Below are 20,240 nucleotides of genomic sequence, written 5' to 3'. Positions count from 1 at the left end.
TTCATTGTATATACCAGTCATAAACTAAGAGAAGACCAAAATATAGTTATGATGGAAAAGAACTATATTCATTTATTAAAAAAGGAAATATTACTAAATTCTTTTATAGAAAATCAAAATACAATGACAATGGAAAGAAGTGTTTAAATGTAGTTAAAAAAAAAAAAACAGAGTATAATACTGGGCTCAAAGTCTTCTGACAGAATACACAATGACCGTGGTCATGAACCACAAGTATCCAAAGTATAGCAATATAGTATAAAAGTGAAAGTGATCCCCCAACTTGATATAACTCCTAAACTATAAATGATCTATACATATGAATTAAAAAGGAGAAAACAACTAGCTCCCCAAAGAAGCAACTGCTCATTGGTTCCCAATTCAGGACAAATAGTAATTAACTCAAAGCAGCACCTGTTTTCTTATATACATTACATAATTTAAGACTGGGACAGAAAGTACTTCTGGTTATAGCTAGTGAAATCAGCAAACCCTCTCCCTTAAAAGCAACTATAAACCTGAAAATTTTTGACAAAGAGTCGTTTTCACAACCAAACACATAAAACCATCTGAGAAGCATTTATGTTTGAAAAACTGATTTCAGGTAAGGACAGTGGGAATCTGTGGTGTTCTGTTCCAGGGCTACCCAGGTTCTACCCTACCACCCAGCTCTATCAGTGTTACCCTGTGAGAACCGGAAGCTGCTGTGATGGAAGGGGACTCATTCCACTTAGTACAGAAGACAATGCATAAACATGGAGGCATTATCACTGGAAGTGACTTGTCAGAAGCTGACCAGTTGGGGAGGACAAACGGCTCAGCTCTTACTAGCCTGAGGTTACACAAGCTCAGGTTAGACAGAGAGGCCTCACACAAGATGGCAATTTTCCCCTAAGTTGATCTATAAATTCAATATAATCCCTTTGAGAATCCCACGTGGCTTTTTATTTTTTAAGAAATTAACAGAATGATTCCAAAATTCATATGGAATCACAGAGGACCTGGGACAGCCAAAACAATGTTGAAAAAGAACAAAAAAGTTGGAGGACTTACACTACTAACTTTACAATCTTCCATAACCATAGTAATCAAGACAGTATGGTAATAGCAAAAGGATAGGTATATAAATCAATAGATCAGAATAGAGAGTCCAGAAAGAAATTTACATTTATGGTCAACTGATCCATTTGACAAGATTGTCCAAATAATTCAACAGGGGAAAAGAGTATTTTCAACACACTGTGTGAGACACTTTGATATCCCAATGCCAAAAAATAAACATATACAATATACACAAATAGTAACTCAAAGTAGATCATACACATACAAATCTAAGAGCTAAAATTCAGAAGCAAAGCAAAATGCAGGAAAAAACCATGACTTTGGGCTGGGCAGTATTAGATGCATCATCAAATGCACAAAAGGGGAAGAAAATTGTAAAATGGATATTCACAAAATAAAAAACTTGTGCTTCAAAAGTCACCATTAAGAAAATGAGAAGATAATCCATGGACTGAGAAAAAATATTTGCAAACTGTATATCTGATAAAGGGCTTACAACATGATACATTAAAAACACTTTATGCAAATCAATAAAAAGACAACTCAATTTAAAAATTGAACAAAAGATTTGAATAAACATTCCACCGAAGAAAATATATAATAAGCACATGAAAATATGCCAGTATAATTAGTTATTAAGGAAAGTGAAACTATGGCATACTGCTACACACCTACTAGTACGGATAAACTCAAAATGAGGGATAATACCAAGAGTTGGCAAAAATGTGGAGAAATCAGAACCCTTCTATATTACTGGTGGGAATAGAAAATGGAAAATCACACCGGGAAACAGTTTGGTAGTTTCTTTAAAAGTTAAACAGGGCTTCCCTGGTGGCGCAGTGGTTAAGAATACGCCTACCAATGCAGGGGACACTGGTTTGAGCCCTGGTCCGGGAAGATCCCACGTGCCGCAGAGCAACTAAGCCCGTGAGCCATAACTACTGAGCCTGGGTGCCACAACTACTGAAGCCTGCGTGCCTAGAGCTCCTGCTCCACAACAAGAGAAGCCACCGCAATGAGAAGCCCGTGCATCGCAACAAAGAGTAGCCCCGCTCGCCACAACCAGAGAAAGCCCACGCACAGCAACAAAGACCCAATGCAGCCAAAAATAAATAAATTTATTTTTTTTAAAAGTTAAACATTTACCATACAAACCAGCAACTCTACTCCTAGGAGCCTATTTGAAGACAAATGAAAATATACATCCATATAAAGAGATGTTTGTGAATATGCATAGCAGCATTACTCAGACAAAAACAATCCAAATGTCCATCAACTAGTGAATAAACAAAATGTAGTATATTCATACAAAAGAATACTGCTCAGCAATTAAAAGAACTATTGGTACAAGCCAAATCATGATGAAGTGCAGAAACACTGTGTTAAGTGAAAAGCCAGATGCAAAAGAGTACATTATTGTATTATCCCATTTATATAAAATGTCTAAAAATGACAGAAAAGCAGAAATAGTGATTGCCTAGGTCTGGGGGCAGGAGCATGGGTTAATTGTAAATGGGCACAATGGAACTTTTGGGGGGTGATTAAAATGTTCTAACATCATATCGTGCTGATGCTTGTACAACTCTAAAAATAAATAAATAAAAACGCCTTAAGACAAGGCCCCAGTAGTTACAGAGTCCAACCTTCTTTCTACCCAATACAGGAATCCCTTAAAGTACCCTTGACTTAATCTAAGGAAGGCTGTAGGGGATATTAATACATACAGAGAGATGTGTACACGCTTAAAAGGATAAACCGTAAGGTTAAAAAGAAATACGTTATCTACTGGAAAGGAGAGATTGAACGAAGTGAAAAGGGACAGACAGCATTTCACTATTCTAGGTTTAATCTGTTTGGTAGCATTTAACTTTTAAACCATGTAAATATTTTACATAATTATATAACAAAACTAAAAAATTTAAAGGAAATTCCTACAGATCAAAAGTAAAATGTACCGAAACTGTAATTTCTTATCAAATTGATGGTATAACTATTCAGTTAACTACTTCAAATGACTTTAAAACAGAAAATTGACTCTAACGTTACATTCTTGTTTTGTTTTCAGAAATTACATTTATTGGTGGTAGTGTTGATAGTTATTATAAAGTGTTAGGGTCTAATTGTAGGATAAAGTAAATGCTGATGTTCTTGAGAATCTAGATATTTTTTTTAGTAGGAGGAAGGAAGTCATAAGATGTGAAAAGTAAAAAATCCTGTAGTCCTGAATTTCAATTGGATTTATCAGTATGAACTCATGTTTTCATCTTAAAAGTACATATTATACACTGAAAAGGCGTGGCAACAGTGGCAATGAACTCAGATAACCATGTTGAAAAACGATTTCTTGTTCAAAGGAATCAGAGCTTCTTGGACAAATGGCTGATTCTAGATCTGTGGCATAAGTTAGACGAGATAAGTTTTGATTACCTTCTTATGCCGGAAAGCAAGGAAACTATCAAAGATCCGGATAACATTAAAGGGACTCAGGAGCAAACCTAAGAGGTTTCCAGTGACCAAAGATGAGAAAATCTGAGCATGCATAAATGCAATGGAATATAAAGCACACCTAAAATGTTCAAATCTCTAGAGTTCATTTAAAAAAAGGAAAAAAAATCAGACGCTAGTGAACCAGCTCATTAGTTTGAAAACTGGTAAATAAAGAGCAAGAAGCAAGTATTTATTCTGATTTACCTTACCTATATATAAGCTAAACCACCAAATAACCAAATCACAGATGAGAAGTTTCTCTTTATGGGAATAATGTAACTAATAAATGAAGAATGACATAATTTGAATGTCATCATTTTATAAGCAAACTGTACAAGCTAAGTGATAAGTAAGGATTACCTCTTCTGGCCTTCATTCCATCACTGATTTTCTTTTCACCAGTCATGTCAATCAAAACCTCCCAGGAGGTACCAAACATCTTTAAAGGACTTACACCCTCCACATCTGTGTATTCTTCTACGAGATTTTAGGAGACTATGCCTAATACTAAGAACTGAAAATAGGTTAGAAAACACAAAAATTATCACTTATTGATTCATAATTCCACCACCAATGAGTTCCTAAGAACTTCCACTATGTGGTCTCATATTACCTACTGGATTGCCCAACCATTCCTCAACACAAATATTTGAAATTTTAATCTATCATTAAAGATGCCTACAGCCAAACTTGTTTTATGCACTCAGCTAAGTATCCTAACCCTCAAAAGCGTCCCAGAGGGTTCTCTTTACACCTCACAACAAAGGCAGCTCCAGTGATACAGGAACAAAGAAAAAGTTCAGAGGCTTCTTAGAGCTGGGGTAAGTGTTAGCCATATACTTACTACATGTCCCTAAGGAAACGCCTCCCTGCAAAATTAAGAAAGGTCAGATAACACTTTTAAAATTGTAAATATACATCTTATACTAGAAAGTAAAATGGATGGGCAATCTTAGTCAAGCGGAAGTGCATCACTTACTGGCAGACTGTACTATAAAAACTGGGTAGTATTTGGGGAAAGGTTTAATTTGCTTTAGCTTACATCATGTTCGCTATAGTTTCACACTCAAGTACAAAAAGACTTGCTCAAAACACATCTTCAGACCTTAAAAATTTATAGTTCATGACAAAAAGTTTTCCCACTGCACTGCCTTGAATTCTTAATCTGCAATATATCACAGGAATTATCTTCCTTTACATAATATCAATACAAGTTGTCTTCTAACTAAATGAATTTGATATTATGTGCCCTGTTTAAATAATACTAAATGATGCTATACTGACCCTAAAAATACTAAAGACTAAATTTCATTTTTACTCTTCACTTTAATAGAAGTTACTAATTCCTTTTTTATTCTCCCTCTCCTTCACTTTTCCCATCCCCAAATCACCCAATTATAATTTGAGACTAAAATTTCATTTTAGATTACCACAACAGTCATTCTGGGAATTTCTGGGAATACATAAATATTGGCAAGAAATTTGCTAAGATATTTAATATCAGATTTTTTTAATGCTCTTAGCTTGGTGAAACTTTTTATTATAGTAGTTTCATAAAGTCAGAAAGTAGTATAATTAATCTTCATATACCTATGTATACCAGATTCAATAATTATCTAGATTATGCCACATTTGCTTCATCTACCCATCTTTTGTTCTTAAGTATTTCAAAGCAAACCCCAGCAAACCTCTAAATACATCAGTATATATCACTACAAAGTACATTTTCTTATGTAATCGCAATGCCATTATCACACCTAACAAAATCAATTATTTAAATAAATTTTAAACCAAATTTAGGTTTAACTTAAGGGAAAAAAATCTTAAAGCCCTAGAAAAGGGCTTTAATTCTGACATAAAAAAAAAACCATTTCAAAAGTTATGTTCTTCTCAGTAAACATACTTTTTAGCCATAAAACGTTCCTTCTATTAAACAGATTTAACATAGACATTCAAATCACTACTTTACAGTATTAATAGACCAAAGGTAGTACTTGGAATGGTTGCCACGCACTTTATCCTTACCCCTGCGAAGAATAACTGACAGCATCAAGAATTACAAAGCAGCCTAAGTTTGAAAGAGAGACCCACAGCACCAAAATAAATAAGCAAACTGTAAGTAGGTCTCAAATCAGCTTGCCCCTTTCTCCATACAAGGGATAGGCACAACTCCTTAGTATAAGCAAACAAAGATATGATTAGTTTTGGCAAACTCTTCTAAATACATAACTGATTCCAACTTCGAACAAAGCCACTGGTAATTCATTCACTTCAGAATACCATTGGTAAAAGTGGACCATACTATAAATGTTATGCTGACATGCAGACTACCAAGTAAATTATGCCTTAACTGCTTCTGAAACAAGATCTTTTATTCTCCTTTGTACAGTGATTGTGTTTAACCCCACTAATATCCTGACCAGATGACTGGGGGAAATTAAGTTTAAGAAGTGTGGAGAGAGGACACAAGAAAAAATAAAACCAATAATGGCTAAAATGCTTAGCAAAACTTAGTGAATGACTAAAAAACGATCTTGTGAACACTGGACCTGGCAATAATAATGATCATAAAATAAAACCTACAAAAGGTTAAAATCTGACAGGGACAAACTAGATGTGAACAGCAACAGAGAGACTACAAAATCAATTCCTCATTCTAAAGCTTACATGGAAAAGAAATGATCCCAATGAAAATAATTTCAGTAAAATGAAAACTGAAAAAAGTAGAAAATGGTTTAAGGAATTAAACTATCTCAATGGCTTAATTTTGTCATTTGACCAAAAAAAGCATTATATAATTCTAACAGGCACAAAAAGAGCACTGATCAGAATCAAAACATTCTGTATTTACCACCACTCGTCCAGAATTCCTTCTCCTGGTAATGCTTCTATTACAGCAACAAGGAATGCCTAATCAAAAACCTCAGATAATGCAAGTAATTTTTTATAAGCCTTATTTGTTGGTGATGAGATGACACTTCAGGATCAGGGAAAATTAGCCAAGTCTCATATAAACAAATCCTAACGTCACTATCAGAAAGCAAAAAATGCACACAGGCAGGTCACGGTTAATAATTAAAACCATCATACCATTTCTCCAAGAAGCATTCTTGGAAACCAGAGTATTAAACAGTCAAGGAATTCACAAAAAGAAATAAATCTTATGATACTCAGATATATGGTATATACGGAAAAGTATCTGGAAAGAGGGAAAAAAATCAGTATAGAACTCCACAGCTGTCAAATATGTGGTATCCTACAAAAGAGAGAAAGCAGTTTTCTGCTTTTACTGATAATGTAAGCAACATGAAACAGAAGGGATATCATATAAGATACATTTCTACATACTAACTCAATAAAATATGCTTTCCATCACAGCTTAAATTTGCTTCCCAACAAATGGACCCACATCAAAACTGATTAGCAAAATTAAAGGTTACCAGATACTTATATTAAAGCTCTAAGGCAAAAGGAGGAAAAGAATAAAAATGAAAAATTTCACTTGCTAAAATATAATAATTATATTCATTGAGATTTTCTTAAAATCATTACTAAAGGAACTTTAAAAAAATAGTACTAACTGGTTATCTTAAAATACTCAAAAAAGTAGAATTCTTAAATAAGAAGTTTCTAGGTTCACTTATGTTACTGATTCTAAAGCCGATTTCCTCAGCAATCACTACTGAATAAGATAATGTACTTTTCATCAGCCACTCCTTTCCAAATGGCCTAAATAACTGTACTGACCACCTAAATACAGACAGTCACACAGAAAGAAATACAGAAAAAGAAGAGGGAGGGGGAAAAAAAAAGCTTTATTAGCAGCAAAAAGAATTTTGTTGCCAGCCAGATCACATTGCTGTGAAACTCCTGAATCCAGGAGAGGACAGTAACTTAAGCAATGACAAAACATTTCAATGAATGATGACAAGTGGCACACTTGGTCTTGGAAAGGCACTCTCAAATGTTGCAGACATAAAAACTGCAAATATTTTGTTCAGAAATGCAGTCTTGGATTCTTCTGCTATGCAAATCTCTCCTGCACCATAAGGGCAAGGCTCTTTTTTTATAGACTCAATCTGACTCAATTTGTTTCAAATATACGTCATACGTTTCCATTTTCTACAGTATGACCAAAAAAGAAAAAAATTCTTTGTCCAGATTTTAAATTTTCTCAAGAGAAGTCAATAAAGGGACTTCCCTGGTGGTCCAGTGGTTAAGACTCCATGCTTCCACTGCAGGGGGCATGGGTTCAATTCCTGGTCAGGGAACTAAGATGCCACATGGCAAGGCCAATAAACAAAAAAAAAAATCAATAAAAACGTGTGAGCCTGATCTCAAAGCGGGGCGGGCAGCGGGTGGCCTTTAATTTACAAAAGGTGATAAAAATGAAACTGCAGAAACACTAGTAATGAATGATTGGGCGGGGAGAGGTCAATTAAATGCCAAGATCTTTGTTCAACATGTTTGAGAAGGTTCCTTTTTGTTCCATTACAAAACATGTTCTTTCTAATAAGAATTTTTTTCTGTATGTTTGGCACTATACAAATTGATCATTTTCTTTCATTATATTATTACGTGACTCTTTCAACATTTACCTGAATATTTCTCATAAACATGAAAAACTGGTAGATGTTAAATCCTTTGAAGCAGGGGTTCACAGCCTGCTAGGAACCTGGCCACAAAGCAAGAGGTGATCAGCGAGCGAGCGAAGCTTCATCTGCCGCTCCCCATCACTCCCCATCACTCGCATTACCATCTGAACCATTCCCCCCTGCCCCCAACCATGGAAAAACTGTCCTCCCTGAAGCCGGTCCCTGGTGCCAAAAGGGTTGGAGACCGCTGCTTTAAACTTTACAAATCTGTTACAAATCAAAGAAGTTTTAAAGTTCATTGTTGGAAGTCAGGTTCCTAGGCAGTGAAACTCTTGGGAGAGAGGTCAGTGTGCTGAAAGTTTATCAGGTGAGGAAGGAAGGGGCAGAAGAACAAATTAGGCTGGGATGTATCACAACGAAGGCCTCAGATGACCCCACAGGGAGCTCTGAAGCTGGGAGGGCTCTTCAAGGTTGTCCTATGGTGGGACATGGGAGCCAGGTCTTTAATGGACTAGTCTTTGAATGCAGGCTACTCCGAGGAAGGGGATGTGAGCTTGGGTGAGTGGCTCTCTTCAGCCAACAGCAATTCCCAGGGAAGTCTGACAACCCCAGCAACACTCCCACTAACTAAGAAAATGAAGTCCTTCAGTCCTGAAGTGGGGATTTGGGTAGTGTATACATAGCATCCACTACAATTAGTAATTTTAACTGTCCAAATCTGATGAATATGAGTAAAAAAAAATGTAATAATGATGATGTACCTTTAAAAATGACTAGCCCTTGGGCTTCCCTGGTGGCGCAGTGGTTGAGAGTCCACCTGCTGATGCAGGGGACATGGGTTCATGCCCTGATCCAGGAAGATCCCATATGCCGCAGAGCGGCTGGGCCCGTGAGCCATGGCCACTGAGCCTGTGCGTCTGGAGCCTGTGCTCCGCAACGGGAGAGGCCACAACAGTGAGAGGCCCGCGTACCGCAAAAAAAAAAAAAAAAAAAGACTAGCCCTCCATTCCTTGAAGCTATAAAGTGACTAAATATCTAAGTTCTTTCTAGCTCTAAAATTTGATGATGCTAAGATTTTATGGCAAGATCTACAATGTATCAGAAGTCTTGCATTTGAATACCATTAACTGTTTAGGTGATAAGTATTATCAATATATTAGAGTTCTATCTTGTATACTGAAATTTTCGATAAAAGTTTCATAATAAAATCCAATGAAAGCCTGCATATTTCCACTTCCCTGTATATTTTCATAATTTCAAACTTACCGACTTAACATATTTAAATATTCTCAAGTCTGATGATCTTTCTTCTTTTCAAAACCCTTCCTAAAGGTACAACTAAAAACTGTCCAAACAAACCAAAAAACAAAAAATACCTTCAACCTTCAAGCAGCCTTTAAAACCCAAATTCTTTCGTTTGTTTTTTTGTTTTTTGTTTTAAATAGTTATTTAGTTATTTAGTTATTCATTTGGCTGCGCTAGGTCTTAGTTGCTGCGTGCAGGATCTTCATTGCAGCGTGTGGGTTCTTTTTTTTTTTTAAGTTGTGGCATGCGGGATCTAGTTCCCTGACCAGGGTTGGAACCCAGGCCCCCTGCACTGGAGCACAGAGTATTAACCGCTGGACCACCAAGGAAGTCCCTAAAACACAAGTCTTTGGAATGACATATGCGGCCTTTCAGAATCTAGCCCACACCCACCTTCCCCCCAAAATTTTGTAACATTAAGCTTTCTCCACAAACTCCATACTCCATTCTCACCTGGCCATTCCAAAACAAGCAATGCTTGCTTACTCATTCCTCTGTGATCTGCTCTTCCTAGAATGTCCTTCTTCCTTCCTTGCATGGTAAACTATTTATTTTTTTTTTTTTTTTTCTGCGTTGGTTCTTCGTTGCTGCACGTGGGCTTTAGTTGCGGTGCATGGGGGCTACTCTTCATTGCGGTATGCGGGCTTCTCACTGCAGTGGCTTCTCTTGTTGTGGATCACGGGCTCTAGGCTCGCGGGCTTCAGTAGTTGTGGCACGCAGGCTCAGTAGTTGTGGCTCCTGGGCTCTAGAGCACAGGCTCAGTAGTTGTGGTGCACGGGCTTAGTGACTCCGCTGCATGTGGGATCTTCCCAGACCAGGGCTTGAACCCGTGTCCCCTGCATTGGCAGGCAGATTCTTAAACCACTGTGCCACCAGGGAATTCACTAAACTATTTATTCTTTAAGGATTGACTCAAATATGACCTCGGAAAGGAAGCCTTCCTTAATTCCTAGCCCTCAAGTTTGTTCAAAAAGCACTTTGCACATTCTCCTATTAGAGCACTTATCACATTATATCGTCACCATTCACTGGGTCTCACTCAAGGCCGGAAACTTATTTATCTCTGTATCCTTAAACCAGTGTTGGCACATAAGCCAGCAACTAATAAATGTACAGTGAATGAATCATAAAAAGCACACTAGAGTTGGGAGTGACCTTGGAAATAAACTTGTCCCATGGCCTCATTTTAACCAAGATGGCCTTTCATAAGATTACATAGCTAGTTACTAGCAATGAGAAATAGTAGCTTAGTCTATTGATTCCCAATCTAGTATTCTTTCTACTTAACCAGCAGCATCCCTACTTCCGCTACTAAGTCCATGGCATCCACTGAGACAATTTTAGCTTCTTTTCACTTATCAAAAAGAATGATCACTGAAACTGGACCATAACAGAAATCAACATATTAACCAAAAGATGTAAAACCTTTTGGGGGAAGGAGACAGAAGAACAGGTACTGGCAGTAACGAATAGTGAGTGGGTCAGGAAGAGTGAAACGAAGGGGAGAATGGATGACCAATAATAGTTTTGTGAGGGTCAGGAAATCTTTACTGCATAGAAATTGGAGCTACAAGAGTCCTGCCTGGATTCTCTACACACCAAGCTCAATTTTTAAAGTCAATCTTAAATGTTTTAAGTGAACATATATGCTATAAAGCACTGTACTACCTCCTCTGTAAAGAAAGCCCAACAAAAAAACCCTCAGCCTGCATATCAGTCTATGAATTTACAGCATGAGAAATCTTAGCTAAAGACTGTATATATATATGTATATATATACACATATATATGTATATATATGTATATATATATTAAATGGGTGTTATATATATAATATTAAGTATAAAATAATTAAAATATGTACAGTTGGTTTTTGTAAGTGATATCACTTTAGAAAGCATTATTAGTAGTAGCAGCATTAAAACTGATGCTGATCAACCCCAATATATACATACACCTTATTCTTCCTGTGGTGTGATAGTAACTATGCTGACTCCGAGTCATATCCATTCAGCTTAGATTCCATCAATCTGTAACAGCATTATCAAGGCACATATAAAGACTGGGAGAATATACTTCTACTGATGTCAAAAGTCTGACATAGGGCCTGAACAATAATCCTTCCATAATCCAATCCATTGATCTAAATATCCCCATTCTCCAACTTTTCCAAATGAAGAATTGTTTAGGCTATCGTCATTTAAGAAAATATTCCTCTTTCCTCAATCACTTCAACGAGTAACTTCTGAGGCCCTGCTATATGCCAAGCACTGTGCATTTAACAAAGGATACTTGGACCTTTTTTACATCACTGAATTACAGCACCAAAATTACACCTCAAAATTAAAGATGTAAAGTATGTCTTGAAACAATAGTAAGAAATCTCCTAGATACATAAACACATGGAAATAATAATCTGGATTCAGCTAAGAACAAAAATGACAATACCATAAAAAGATCTTATGTATCACTTAGCAAATGGGCATAGATGAATCAACTGTTTTAGACAATTTAAACTGTCCTTTTTAAAGCTTGTTTTTAGTTTTACAAAACCTGTGCCCAATATACTTTTTTGCAGACATACGTTGAAGTCTAAACCTTTTAAAAATCTTTTCATTAGGAGAAATTCATGAGTATGAATGCTACTCATTGGGTTTGACATATATACACTAATATGCTTAAAATATAAAACTAATAAAAAACTGCTGTATAAAAAATAGAAAATTCAAAAAAAAAAGAATAAGCTCAAATCAAAGAGAAATGAATTTGAAATCAGAGAACCCTCTTAAGAAGACAGCACTATTTTCCTCTTGGCAGAGCTTCCTAACCCAGGTCTGTTCTTTTTAAATTTTTGACTAAGCAGCACTTTAGAATATGTTCCTTTAAACTTTAACACAATTTATTTTAGTAGTAAACCAAAAAGCAAATACATGCCTCAAAAAATCAACAGGTCCAAACAACAAACTAAAGTTTCAAGGAAATTATTAGTTCTCTAATTAAATATTCAAGCAGCTATGTTCTAAACCACTATTAGCCCCTGATCATCTGGATTCCACAAACCTGTAAACTTTTCTTTAAAATATCTAGCACAAATAATTTCACAGTATGACAGGAAAATGTGCATTTTAATTTAAAATAAGGGAATATTATAATATATATGCTCTGGTCACTAAAAATGGTGACACAGAGAGGTATTTTGACCACGTGACCCAGTAATTATTTTAAAGTTCATTGCATCACTTTAAATAACTAAGCACTACTATACTGAGAGACCAGTGATAGCTAAACATGTATACCAGGGGAGTGGGTGGTGAAAAAAAAAGACAAAATCCGTGTTTCCAGTTTGGGAAAAAGATTACAACCAGTCTGCAGAAAAATGAAAAATGGAAATTGACTGTTAAATATCGCAATTTTAAAAGTATGAACGTTACTCAAGCCAAGCTATTTACTGTACATCTGAATGGTTAAATTTCAGAGTTTAACTTTTATGTCTTTGGTCAACCTACAACTATGAAAAATACTTCCTGATACTCTTGGATGTATCAACAGTTTATACAAAGTAAGCTTCACCAGTCAAGTACTATTATAACTAAAAAACCAAACACTGACCGTACATTATTAAATGGATGATATATAAACCACAACACATTCATAAACTCAAGTCATGCCTCATTTCACATTCTAGTAAGAATTAAAAGAGAATGCCAGACACCATTTATCTTAATAATTATGCAGGGGAGATTTTGTACAGTGTTTTGTGGTTACAGAGCACTTCTGTAATATTCTGTTATTTTCATATTTTAGCAAAGCCATGACGGTCTCTCGTTAAATTATTACCAAGACGATAAAACAGGCTAGTCAATTAGGCACAATTAAATCGATTCTCAGCTGAACAACAAACGTTAATTGAATAAATCAATATTAAGCTAGTTCCAAATTTCCCAAACTGGTGTTCCACTGTACCAGAATGCATTAACAGGTTTGCTTTAATATCCTCCTGGAGAGTCATCCCCAAATTTACATTAGTGTCTTAAAACTGAAAACTACCAATGTCAAGAAACTTGCTTAACACAGCATTACTTAAATTTATTGGCACATGTTTTTTCGTTTAAGTACACCTATAAACCTCACATAAGGAGTATTCAAAGACAGCACTACTGTTATCCATGGATTAGTATTAGAATCACCTAGATGGCCTGCTTCAGACTGACTCAATAACTGCAGATACTGCCCAGGAATGTGTATTTTTAAAAAGGTTCCCAACAAATTCTGATCCACAACTGGGATTAAAGATACTTTAACCTTTTTTGCCTTGATGAACTGGGACTTTTTTTTTTTGCGGTACGCGGGCCTCTCACTGTTGTGGGCTCTCCCGTTGCGGAGCACAGGCTCCGGACGCGCAGGCTCAGCAGCCATGGCTCACGGCCTAGCCGCTCCGCGGCATGTGGGATCTTCCCGGACCAGGGCACGAACCCGTGTCCCCTGCATCGGCAGGCGGACTCTCTCAACCACTGCACCACCAGGGAAGCCAAAACTGGGACATTTTTCTAATCAGTTAAGTAAGAAATGTGATTAAAAGATTTCAAGAAATTTTTTAAATAAACGTATTATCAAAGATTATACTATAAAGTTCATTTTAATAAAACAAAGAAATTTTGACTTTCCACTAACAAGGGCTACATCTTGCTTTATTTAAATAATGTAATAAATGCATTTTGGCAATATATCTATTTTTAAATGACCTCTCTTGTTTATAAACTCATGAATGTTAAAAACATAGGCTAAAATCGATATATTATGCAAGGACAAAGCTGTAAATGTGACTTGGTTATCTGTAATTCTTGTATCTTTTACAAAAAAAAAAAATTTTTAGTGTTCTGTTACTAAATGATAAACTAAGGGTGGCTTTAGACTGGTATTTGCAAACACTTCAAATAACACACAGCAAGTGGAGTTAGTCTTTATTCTCTAAAAATAAAAGGCCATACTGTATATCACTATGTATTCTCCTGCTAACACTGCTTTTTGGATAATTACCTACACCTTGTTGATATGGAGAATATTAAGAGAACAAAGACAATTTACACAGAAGGATAATAATAATCATGAACCAGATATTTGGAATCATTAGTATTTTTATGTTCCTCATTACCTAGTATTTCAATAGCAACCTAATTTTCTTAATGTTTCTTGTCCCCAACCAATGATCCATTGAATGGATATATGAAGAATTGAGAAAACTAAAACAATACGACTAAGAATTAATAAAATACGTGACTGAGTATTAAAACAACTTAAAACCCTCACGGCAGAAAGGATTTGGCAGAATTATTAACTGGTATGGCATGTGATTTGGTCCAGTAGTCATTTGACATCTCAAATTGCCTCACTTTAGAGGAAGAAAAATAGTTAAATTATCTTCTGTTTTTTAAATAACGGAAACCTTTTACTACATGAACACTATGGAACACCTTCTTGAACCCAATTCACTAACACTGATTTGGGGGAGTTGTTTTTCAAGTCTATAGTGGTGAGTGAGCTCCAGTGATCTGTTCATAACTCTATCCAGCTCAATGTTTTAAAATCAAAACCTCAGATGCAAACACTGAAGGCATCTTTCAATGCTCCCACAGGTTTCAGGAACAAATCTAAGTTCTTTAGTTGTTATAGCACTGTCCAGTAGAACTTTTTTATGCAATGATGGAAATCTTTTACATCTACAGTAAGGTAGCTATTACCCACATGTGGCTACTGAGCACTTAAAGAAGTAGCTCAGTATAACTAAAGAACTTTTTAAAATTGTCACAACAGCTAAGTGGCTGCTATATAGGACAGTGTAGGTTTAGAATATAATCTGATTCTGCTTCCAGACAAAATGGAATAATTATATTTTGTTTCATTTTTGTTTCAGTTGGGAGACTTACTCTCCCAACTGAAACAAAAACTGGACAAAACAATGGTTTTCAGATATACTGGGCAACAGACACCACACATCAGTGATCCGTGCATGTAGGAACAAATGAGCTAAGCCCTACAATTGCCCCAGCTTGCCGTCTGGAGACAATCTTCAGGCCACAGCACAAGGAGGGAGAACCAAGACAAAGCCCAGTAGTCTCCCGGAGTTGAGAAGACAGAGTCGCGAAGACAAGGCAGCTGGACTTCTCAGGGCAGAGTACTAGAGATGACAGAGCCGCACAGAGAAAGAACACCGTATTTATAGATGGTCTCTTTCAAATCTTCAGCTGAGTACTGAATGATCAGCACATGTTTATAAGGAAATTACCCCAGGATGGAGAAAGAATCCCCAGAAAGGAACAAAAAAAACAATCCCTATAACTCAAAGGCAGCAGAACAATTCCTATTCCCACCACCTAGTGTGTGAAACCTCATTAATTCACGAGGCATCAGATAGAGTAGTCAAAAGGTTCTTGCCTCAAGTAATGCAGAAAAATTAGCCCCTAAAGGCTGCTCTGGTTCCACCTAAAAAAACACTTAAAAACAAGCCTTGAAAGGATCAAGGATCAAACTATCTGCAAGTAACTTAACCAAATTCCAAGAACAAAGCTCAAGAATATTTATAGTACAAATATACCCACCCACAAGGTTAAAATTTTACCAACAAGGTACCATTCACAATATCTAGCATCCAATCAAAATTAACTCGGTATGCAAAAAAGTAGGAAAATATGACCCACGCAGAGAAGAAAAACCAAAGAGCAACAAAACTTCTACAGGATTACAGCAGAACAGTAAAAATTAACTATGTGACTATTACATTATACATTCTCACTATATTCCATATGTTCAGAATTATTTTATGCACCTAAAAACAGAACTTCAAAATACATGAAGCAAAAAGTGATAAAAATTCCGAAGAGAAACTGATAAATCCATAATTACAGTTAGAGATTTCAACATCTCTCAAAACATGAAAATAGAAAATCAGTAATGACACAGAAGATCTAAACAACACCATCAACTAACTTATGAAAATGTTTTAATTGACCATAAACACTGTGAACCAATAACTATTCTGACTACAAACAAGATAAATTAACGCTGATTCTTATACAGGTAAGGTCTCATAAAATAATTCAAGATCCCAACGACATTAGAATTCTACGGTTAAAAATAGATAGGGCTATTTTGCAGAGTAAAATTTAGCTCCCTACCCCAGAGGTATTCAGGAAAAGGCTTAGGTGAACTTTCAAGAATATTACAGAAAGAGTTATTTGATGTGAAGAAATGACTGTATGATTTATGGTGCTTTCTGTCTAAAGCTTTATAAATTCTCATCATGAAGAATAATCTAGTAATACCTTCCTTGTAAAACATATGTAAAAATTGAGCTGGCAAGCTCAATGACGCTATAAAAGGATCCCTGAAACAGCTCACAGCTTCTGGTGGATAGACTATGCCAGTCATATCCTATGTCACATCCTGAATAAATTCACTCACAAGCTGGACAACCAACTGATTAACTGTAGAGGGGATTCAGAAATCCAACACAAAGATACCTGAATTGGAATGCTCCCTTCTAACCCTAGAATCCCATATTATATATGGCCAGAGTCCCAAATTTCAGAACAGCAAACAGAGATTTAAACTTCAAGGGAATGGCATTTAGCAGGATTGAGAGGAGGTCAAAAGCTATACCCCGGACCACCCACCTGCACATGCAGGATCTTAGTTCCCCAACCAGGGATCAAACCCACACACCCTGCAATGGAAGTGCAGGAGTCTTAACCACTGGACCACCAGGGAAGTCCCTAGGTATGCCTTTAATTGTTGCAAAAAGAATTTTAAAACTACTTGACTTTGCCAGAAAACCTAAGTTATTTCCAAATTTGACGCCAGACAACATTTTAAGTGCACATTTTTTGTGGTTTATAACAATAAAAATAGACAAATGCTAATTGATAAGACAAACTAAATTCAAAACACAAAATATATGCTGGCTATAAAACTAGATTAAATACAGGTTGAGATAGGCAGATATTCCAAATCTGCAAAGATTCAACATTTCTGAACAGAAAGGCAATGAGCTGGAATAATTCTGTTAAAATATTACGGAGTCAGAAAAAGGAAAAGATGAGGAAAATGGTCAGACATACACTAATTAAGGTGAAAAAAATTATCTGAATTAATTTCCTAACATGGGAACAACAAAAAGAAATCTTTAAAAGAGGAAAGCCAATAACAGAAACTAAACAGTTAAGAAAAAAAGTCAAAGGTGATGGACAAAGAGAAAAATATAAATTAAAATAAAGATTCTGAAATACCACCTTTTAAATTAAAAGATAAAATTTAATCAGACCTCACAAAAACAGATTAAATCATACATTAAAATGTAGCCAGGTGGACTCTGAGGGAAGGTGTCAACTGAGAAGCTAATACAATAAGGCATTAACCAATTAGTGATAGTATGCTATCAATGCAATGAAAACAAGGAGTGCAAACACAGGAGGAGGACTAAATGTTCAAATTAATTTGAAAGAATGAAAACCACAACCCCAAGACTCAAAAAATATGTTGTTTGTTTTACTATATCAAACAGTATATCCTATGATTTTAAAATCAAGGTTTCCAGGAAGGGGCACAAAATTAAAGATTTTAGATTTTAGCCTTTCCTAAACATATTTCCAATAACATTTCCTCACTAATCCCAACTCCCAGGCACCATCAAATTACTAAACACTGTCTCATCCTTCTCTTCATTCTCCTCAGGCCCACACTAGATCCGGTCTATTTCCTCTCTTAACTGAATCCTCTCCCAAGCAACTGATAAGCCAGGTTTTATCGGATCTTCCATACAATTCAGTACTTTCTGTCAAGTATATACCCTGTGAAAGCACTGTACTAGACATGTATATAAATTTAAGGATAGAAAATATTTAATCTATTCATAGTGAAATACACCTAACCAAAGACAAATTGTAATACAGTATACCAAAAAATTAAGCTGTTAGATAACCATAAAGAGGACAAAATTTTCCCTTTACGTTATCTTATGTTGTTTCCTTTTCACTACCACCATTATTCCGGCCTCTATAATATGGATACATCTGATATCCTTCCTAACTGGGTTTCACCACATTCCAATAATCAATCCTATATTCTATCCCAAAACTAACCTTTTTTAATACAAAATCTATATATAACATCACTCTCCTACTTAAAATATTTCTCAAACACAACAGGGATTTGCAAATTCCCCTACCCATATCAGGACGGGGGGAGGGGAGCGGGGGGGGCATAAAATGCACATTACAAGGCCCTGCCCACAAAGATTCCAATTCAATCAGCCTGATATGATAATTGGGAATCTGAATTTTAACAATCCCTTTAGGTTTGATTTAGGTGGGCTATAGAGCACACTTTGAAAAAGAACAGGTCTACGAGGTAAATGTCAAATTCCTTAGCCTGGCATCAAGGTTCCCTGTAAAAAGGCCCCGAGTTACCACTATAGGGCAAGAATGGACTCTCTTCATTAGAGATAAACTTGATTTTCTGCAGCCTCAACAAGCCAATGTTCTCTCCCTCAAGTCTTGCTGAAAATGTTCACTTTTTACCATTCCTCCTGGCCTAGCTCAAGCACCTAGCTTTTCACCAAATTGTGAAAAGGACATTTTTCTTAGGAAAAGAAACCAACAGTTAAATTAATATATCTGACATAAAAAAAGTAGCTGCCAGAACACAGTACTAAATAATGTTCTTCCTTAACCAACCTACTAGATAAATGTTCCCTAAAGAATTCTTCCCAGATCAGAGAGAACAGGTAAACTTAAGTCCCAAGAAAAAACTGGTAAACCAAACTGCTTTAACCCCAAGTGAGGGTTGCCCAAACTTTGACCCAAACAGTTATTCAAAAACGAGTTACGTGGGGGGAAAATCTCACTTACTGTTAATTTCTGAAATTTTTACACATGTGACAAACTTAACTTACGAGTAAGTTAATATTACATCAATATTGGTAATAACATAAGTGCCTCTAACACACAATAACTGCTGGTTTACTTATGTCTTCCCCATAACACTGAGCAACATATGGGTAGGGGCCATGTGTCTTAATTCATCTTTTTATTCCAGCACTGAGAACACCACAGTGATTAATAAAGATTTTGTGAGCAAAAAACAAAATTTTTTTCAAGATAAAAAAATGATAGTGATTCTCCAAAGATGATATACAAAAAGCCAAGAAGCATATGCAGGAGACAGGGGGAAGATGGCAGAAGAGTTAGACGCGGAGATCACCTTCTTCCCCACAGATACATCAGAAATACATCTACACGTGGAACAACTCCTACAGAACACCTACTGAACACTGGCAGAAGACCTCAGACCTCCCAAAACGCAAGAAACTCCCCACGTACCTGGGTAGGGCAAAAGAAAAAAGAACAGAGACAAAAGAATAGGGATGGGACCTGCACCAGTGGCAGGGAGCCGTGAAGGAGGAAAGGTTTCCACACACTAGAAGCCCCTTCGCGGGCGGAGACTGTGGGTGGCAGAGGTGGGGGAGCTTCGGCGCTGCGGAGGAGAGCGCAGCAACAGGGGTGCGGAGGACAATGCGGAAAGATTCCCACACAGAGGATCGGTGCTGACCAGCACTCACCAGCCTGAAAGGCTTGTCTGCTCTGGGAGCTGAGGCTCGGGCTGTGGGTCGGAGCACAGGGAGAGGACTGGCGGCCTGAACACAGCCTGAAGGGGTTAGTGCACCACCCCTAGCCGGGAGGGAGTCCCGAAAAAAGTCTGGACCTGCCGAAGCGGTAAGAAACTTTTTCTTCCCTCTTT

The 20,240-nt window shown here is 36.5% G+C and overlaps 1 protein-coding gene across 1 annotated transcript in view; it reads right to left on the bottom strand.

The window, feature by feature from the left end:
• MSL2 (MSL complex subunit 2) overlaps positions 1-20,240 on the bottom strand; it is a gene marked incomplete at its 5' end in the record, with an annotated part of 35,417 nt that overhangs the window by 2,698 nt on the left and 12,479 nt on the right. The window lies entirely within an intron of this gene.

This window comes from Leucopleurus acutus (genome assembly GCF_964270905.1).
Source record: "Leucopleurus acutus genome assembly, chromosome: 5".
NCBI lineage: Eukaryota > Metazoa > Chordata > Mammalia > Artiodactyla > Delphinidae > Leucopleurus > Leucopleurus acutus.
Note: the sequence above shows the minus strand (reverse complement) of the source record. Positions and strands in the feature narration are given on the sequence as shown.